Raw genomic sequence first — 7,328 nt, forward strand, 5'->3', positions numbered from 1 at the left:
AAAAGAGACATAAATGGGATTTTTCTGCCATTCATCAAATTTTCAAAACCTAAAACGCTAGAGGTGATTTCCAAAGACCATTTCTTCCCCAAAATATTGGTAAGTGATTCTAAACTAGTTTCTTTCAATCTTTCACTTAATTTTACGAGATTTCAACTTAAAATCAATGGTTTTCATGGTGGAATTGGGGATTTTTGTGTAGAAACTAGGGATTTCAAATTTTTGGGATTTAGACCTCAAATTGAGGTCAGATTCTAAACCCAATTATATATCTGGGCTCGAGGGTGAATGGGTAATCGAGTTTTGGTCCAAATTTTGGGTTTGGACCAAGCAAGACTGGGTGTTGACTTTTGTTGATTTTTTCAATAATGACCTAAATCGAATTTTTATTATCGTTGGTGATTCCTAAAGCTTATTTTGAATCGTTGGTTGGCAATTTGCTAGATATAATTTGTTCGGAGGCTAGTTTGAAAGGCAAAGACGTGATTGAGCTTTGAGTGGTCCTTGGAGCGAGGTAAGTATTGTGTGTAACCTTGACTTGAGGAAATTGGGAGCCCTCGGACTATTTGCTATGTGATTCTCATGTGAGCAGTGTATATGCGAGGTGACGAGTGCTTATACGCCGCCAAATTATTTGTTTTTCCCCGAATTACTATTTTCCTTAATTATTTCCTTCCCTGTCTTAATTGTTATATGCTTTAAATGCTTTACATGCTTAACTGCTACATTTTAATCAATATCTTGTTCTGTTAACCATGTTATCTCTTTCCATAGTTTCCCCTAATCCCTGTTATTTGCTTAATTTGGCTTGTTTGTACCTTCTAATTGTAAATTGCTGGGTTGATCTTGATGTGTAGTATTATTTGTGTACATTCTATATTATACAAGGTTTCCTTTGGTTTGTTTTGATATTTACTATTTGTAAAGGCTTTCTAATTTAGATTGTTGATTTGATTGTGTACATTGAGTGTTTGGTACTGATATGGTGGGGTGGGACTACACGCTGCAACAGGCGTAATAAGAGAGGATTGATATGGTGGAATAAGGGTGAATATGCTTATACGGTGGATCGGGTTGCACGCCGCAACATGTAGAATATGTGTAGATTGACATGGTAAAATAAGGGTGAATTATTGATATTGATATATGGTGGGATTGGGTTGTGTGCCGCAACAAATATATATAATACTTATTGTTATTGATTTTGTCCGGTGGAATAAGAGGGATTATGTGTTGTCTGGTGGGATCGGGTTGCGCGCTGCAACAACATATATGTTTTCATTTACTGAGCTGTGTTGTTTCTCAGTATTATTATTTGAACTGGTAAAGATTGGCAATTATGGACGACGCTGGTGTATTTTTGAGGTTGTAGTTATCAATTTATGTTGGCTATTTAAAGTCTTTTCAGTATTTCCATTTTTCTGTCATTATTATATATTGCATACAGGTTATAGTGTGGGTGACCCGCTTTAGCCTCGTCACTACCTCGTCGAGGTTAGGCTCGACACTTACCAGTATATGGGGTTACTTGTACTGATACTACACTCGGCACACTATGCAGATTTTGGAGTCGATCCTAGAGGTGGTTATTAGCGTGCCCGGATTGGACATCGGCGGAAACTTAAGGTACGGCTGTTCAGCGCCCACAAGTTGTGCTGTATTCTGGGCCGGGCCCGGGCCTTCGTGGGCCAAACGGGCCGGGCTTCGTGGGCCTGGGCTCTGGCGGTCCCGGGCTTCGTGGGCTCAACGGGTGGAACCGGCCCGTGACGGGCCTAAGCCCACATGGTCCTGGGCTTAACGGGCCGGGCTCGTGGTCTTCGCGGGCCTAGCGGGGTTTTTTTTTTTAAGGCAATTTCTTGTAGTATCATGGCTATATTAAAAATATATATGTAGTATATATGTAGATCTAATTATTAAAGTGCTTGACGAAAAAGAAAAATAACAAAAAAATAGTAAAACACTAAATTGTCATGCATAATATATTGTCTTGTAGTATATATATTGTATCTTATGTATATATATTATAACTTATTACTTATATATTTTCTTGTAGTATATATTGTATGTTATGTATATATATTCTCTTATATATTTTTTTGTAGTATATATTGTATCTTATGTATATATATTCTCTTATATATTTTCTTGTAGTATATATATTGTATCTTATGTATATATATTCTCTTATATATTTTCTTGTAGTATATATATTGTATCTTATGTATATATATTCTCTTATATATTTTCTTGTAGTATATATATTGTATCTTATGTATATATATTCTCTTATATATTTTCTTGTAGTATATATATTGTATCTTATGTATATATATTCTCTTATATATTTTCTTGTAGTATATATATTGTATCTTATGTATATATATTCTCTTATATATTTTCTTGTAGTATATATATTGTATCTTATGTATATATATTCTCTTATATATTTTCTTGTAGTATATATATTGTATCTTATGTATATATATTCTCTTATATATTTTCTTGTAGTATATATTGTATCTTATGTATATATATTCTCTTATATATTTTCTTGTAGTATATATATTGTATCTTATGTATATATATTCTCTTATATATTTTCTTGTAGTATATATATTGTATCTTATGTATATATATTCTCTTATATATTTTCTTGTAGTATATATTGTATGTTATGTATATATTGTAGCTTATAAATAATTCTAAGTAAAGACAAAGAAATATTGCGAAAAGATATTCAAGGGTAGAAGCAATAAATTTTATTACCAAAAATGGCATATCTTTCTTAGTCATCCTTCCCCCAATGGAATGAGCACAACAAGGTACTAATACCACCATTAGAAGGAAAAAAACTAAGGAAGATGTGCCAAAATACAAGTTACATATTAGTCTATGTATTATCTCTAACAAATCTCATAAATCCTTCAAGGTTCGGAGGAGGTTGCGTTGGTGGTGGTGGAAAAGAAGCTTGTTCATCACCACTTCCGGGCGAAGCCGAATCCTCCGCAAGTTCCGCTATCATTTCTTCATAAGCTTCATCTATCGCCGGTTGTGCTTCTGCAATTCCAAAGTTTCTTCTTTCCGAGCGGATCCAATCTCTAAACAATACTGATTTTTCCAAGCTATCCCTCATAGACGCTCTATGATCACCTATTTGCAGTCTTTCTTGACTGAAAGCGCTCTCTGATGCAACAGTTGAAGCTTGAATTGATAAAATATCCTGAGCCATCCTTGCAAGAACCGGAAAATGTTTTTCCCTTGCCTTCCACCATTCCAAAAGATCAAAAGAGCCGTCTGGATTCTCCTTTTCAAGTCCCTGAGACAAATAAACTTGAAGCTCATTTAGATGTGAAGTTTCATCATAATTATCACCTTGAGAACCCCTGAACTCCGTCCAAGATTTAAGAGCTTTTAAGCCCGCAACTCTTTTAGACGATTGTGAGCTAGACGAAGTAGGGGTTGGAATAGTTGGCCTAGCATGCTCTAAGGCAAGTTGATAAGCATTATAAACTGTTTGAGCATTAATTTTAATTGAGGCTTTTGCATCTGCAAGTGTAGCAACTTCCTCATTTGAAAGATCTAAAGCCTTATAAATATTTGAATACCAAAAATGAGGACCTCCCAATTTCATATAGGATTTAACATTGCAGCAAGACCATAAATTGGAGGGATAGGAAAAAAAATATTTTTTAAACTTTTGTTTCATTTCATTTATAGCAAGTTCATAAATGTCCCCACCCTCACCAAATTCAACAAACAAATCAGATAGTGCTGCAATATAAACTAAACAGTTTGAAATAGTAGGATAATATTGCCCAGAAAATGCATTTGTAGCAATTTGAAAATGTTCTAAAAAATCTAAAAGAATTTTAACATTCGTCCAATCTTGAGTAGTAAGCATTTCATCATCATCCTCACCACCTACCCGAGAATTAAACGTTGCATTAATTGGGTTTCTATATTCATATGCAACTACTAAACTTTCGTACATACAATTCCATCTAGTCGGGCAAGGTTTAGGAACCTTTCTTTCTCTAAGGCCATATTCATCACATTTTTTAAAATACTCTCTAAGTCTACTTCTACGGTTTGAATAAAAAAGCCAATTAAGAGCCATTCTAACCTTTTCAATTTCTATGTTTAAAATTTCGCATACCATCACCGACAATTAAATGATAAATATGACAAATACATCTAACATGGAAAATATTAGTAAATGCAGGATTTAGTGTTGTTGTAAGCATGCCTATAGCACTAGTGTTACTAGAAGCATTATCCATAGAAATTGCCATTATTTTATCGCTAAAGCAAAAATATCTACAAATATCTGCAACAGTGTTAGCTATAAACTTACCTGTGTGACGCGAATTAATTATTCTATATGCAATTATGCATTTTTGCATTATCCATTCCTCATCTATCCAATGACTTGTAACAGTTAGATAATCACAATCATTACCACTTCTACCAATATCAGTAGTAATAGAAATCCGATTAGGTATATGAGTAAATAAATACCGCAAATATTGTTCATATTCATGTTTGAATTTATAAATATCACTCTTAACTGTTGCGCGAGGCCAACCTTTATAAGTAGGATTAAAAACTCTTCTAATATAATGAACCCAATTAGGATTAGATGCAAAAGTATAAGGTAAGCACATAACAGTAATCATCTTTGCTAATTCTTCACGATCTCTATTTGGATCGTAATATAAAATACCTCCGGTGACAGTGTTAATTCCTGGTTGAACTAGATTTGAACCTGTACTAGGGTTAACCGCAGAATCTACACTTGTCCCCTCTAGCTGCGCTTTCATTTGAAAAAATCTAGCCTTATCTCTAGGGTGTGTTTTTATGTGCCTAGTCAAACTACCTGTGCCGCTACGGTCTCCAGTATATTTATGCGACATTAATTTCCCACAAGTTTTACACTTAGCCTTATTTTTTTCTCTTACTTGAGTAAAAAAATTCCAAACTAATGATGTTTCTAGGCGTTTAGCAGGTTCTCTATTAAAAGTAGGAGTTTCTACAGGTGGGTCGACCGGTGCATCACTTGGGTTATTAAGAGGACTAGTAGGTGTATCATCTAAATCCGGTGCTTGAGTTTCATCATCATCCTCATTTTCCTCATTATTTTCTAAGATGGTTTCATTAGGATAAAGAGCATTCATAATTTCATCATCTAATCTATCACCTGGTGCAACATTATGATAAAATTCACTATCGGTAAATTGAAAACAAGGGTGATCACTATCAAGAATTACGGAAGGAGGAGGACGTCTAGGTTGGCGACTACTTTCAACTTGCTTATCTTTTCTAGGTCGGGGAGCCGGGGGAAGGGTAGTTGGTTGGCCACTACTTTCACCGGTTTTATCTTTTCCTTTACCAAATATTTTTTTCAAAGTAAATGCCATATTAATTATAATTATGCAAACTAAACCACACAAAAATATATTCTAAAAACGTAAGAGTTGAAACGAGTTTACCGGATTGCCGAACAACTTCTTGAAAATTGAAAATCGTTGAACACTTGAAAACTTCAATTCAACAACTTCACAATTTTTCACGAAATTTCAACAATAAATTAAGTAATTGTAGTAGAGAGATTGAGAGATATTGAGAGATATTGATGAATTGGTGAATAAAAATGAAAGAATGAGGGGGTATTTATAGTTGAGAAATGGGAAAAAGTGTAATTATATAAAGTTTGGGGTTAAAATAAAGTTTGGGGGCCAAATGGCCATTTTTTAAACTTAAAAACGATCATATTTCAGCCCAAACGGCTAGATTTTAAATATGGCCGTTGGAGAATATTAAATTTTTTTTTTTTAAAAAAAAATAGCCGTTGGGCCTGCCAGGACCGGCCCAGGCCCGTCTGACGGTCCCGGGCTAAACGGTCCCGGGCTAATAGTACAAGACCGGCCCGTCACGGGCTTCTCAGGACCACCAGGACCGGCCCACCATGCCCACAAGTTCCGTTAGGAACGCGGGCCCGGTCCGGTCCGGTTCAGGCCTGGCCCACCAAGCAGCCTTACCCACAACTCCTGGAGTCCCCATCCTCTTTTCCTTTTGGTTGTATAACTTTATTCAAATAGCTTTGTACTTATTTCAAATCTTTGTGTATATTACTTTAGAAGTTCATGCACTTGTGACACCAAGTTCAGGGAATTGTAATAAACGTATGGCGGTTTTATCTTCCGCATTGATATTTTAGTTATTCTAGTTATCTCTCGTTATTTAATTCAATTGTTAAAAATGGATAAATTGTTCTAAAATTGGTATGCATGGCAAGTGAAATGTTAGGCACCATCACGGTCCCGATGGTGGAAATTCCTGATCGTGAAATAAATCCTTTAAATAATAAACTCGTTGGGAGTATTGTTTAGTCACCAAGGAAGGGTAGGTTGAAATAACCTAACCCCCAAAACTACACGTGCCGGTGCAAGAGTGATTGAGGGGTAAAATTCCCGTGTTGTTGTGATGATATTTTCCCCTTATATGGGATGAGATTAATGTGTTGAGATAATTTCCCCTAAACGGGATAAGATGATTGCTAGAAGATAAACTTGATCCCTCTCATATGCAAGGAACAATTTCAGGAAACACTTCTTATGTGATGTGCCAAAAATCTCTCTCTTCTCTCTCATTGAAAATCACTCCTAACGGCTAATTTCTCAATGCTTCTGGTCCACGCGCCTCCAGATGGAGCCGTCGGGAGGCCTCTAACTGGCGCGTCTGGAAGGGCTTCATCAAGATAAAGTTGATCCCTCTCACATGCAAGGAACAATTTTAGGAAACACTTCTTATACAGATAAGATTTCAGTGTCGTCCAATCCCTCGACGGTCGATCTCAAACTTGAAAAGGAAAAGGTGAAAGCTCGACACACTACACATAATGGTATACCTACTGTTATCTTCAAAGCTTCTGACTATTATGGAATAATGGCTGAGTCTTGTAGATTCACAATTGTGGGTCGATTTCTAAGACCCCGTCCTCAAATTAATATAATTAGGTCAAGATTCAAGGAGATTGTTCTTCTTACGGTGTCAGTGAGAATTGGGGTTTTTGATAACTATAATGTTTTCATCGACTTATTTAATGAGGAGGATTGGAAAACAGTATGGTTTAGGAGGGTCATTGAAATTGATGGTATACAAATGTGGCTTCAAAAATGGTCACCGGATTTTAAACCAGAAGAAGATTTACCTGTTGCTCCAGATTGGGTTCATGATTGGCATTATGTCAAACAACTCCTAAGTTCCGTCGAAACCCCTCTTGTTCTGGATGTTGTCACCATGGGAAGAACTAGGCAAGTATGGCGAAA

The sequence above is a fragment of the Nicotiana sylvestris genome, chromosome 3, assembly GCF_000393655.2.
Source record: "Nicotiana sylvestris chromosome 3, ASM39365v2, whole genome shotgun sequence".
In the NCBI taxonomy this organism is placed as follows: domain Eukaryota; kingdom Viridiplantae; phylum Streptophyta; class Magnoliopsida; order Solanales; family Solanaceae; genus Nicotiana; species Nicotiana sylvestris.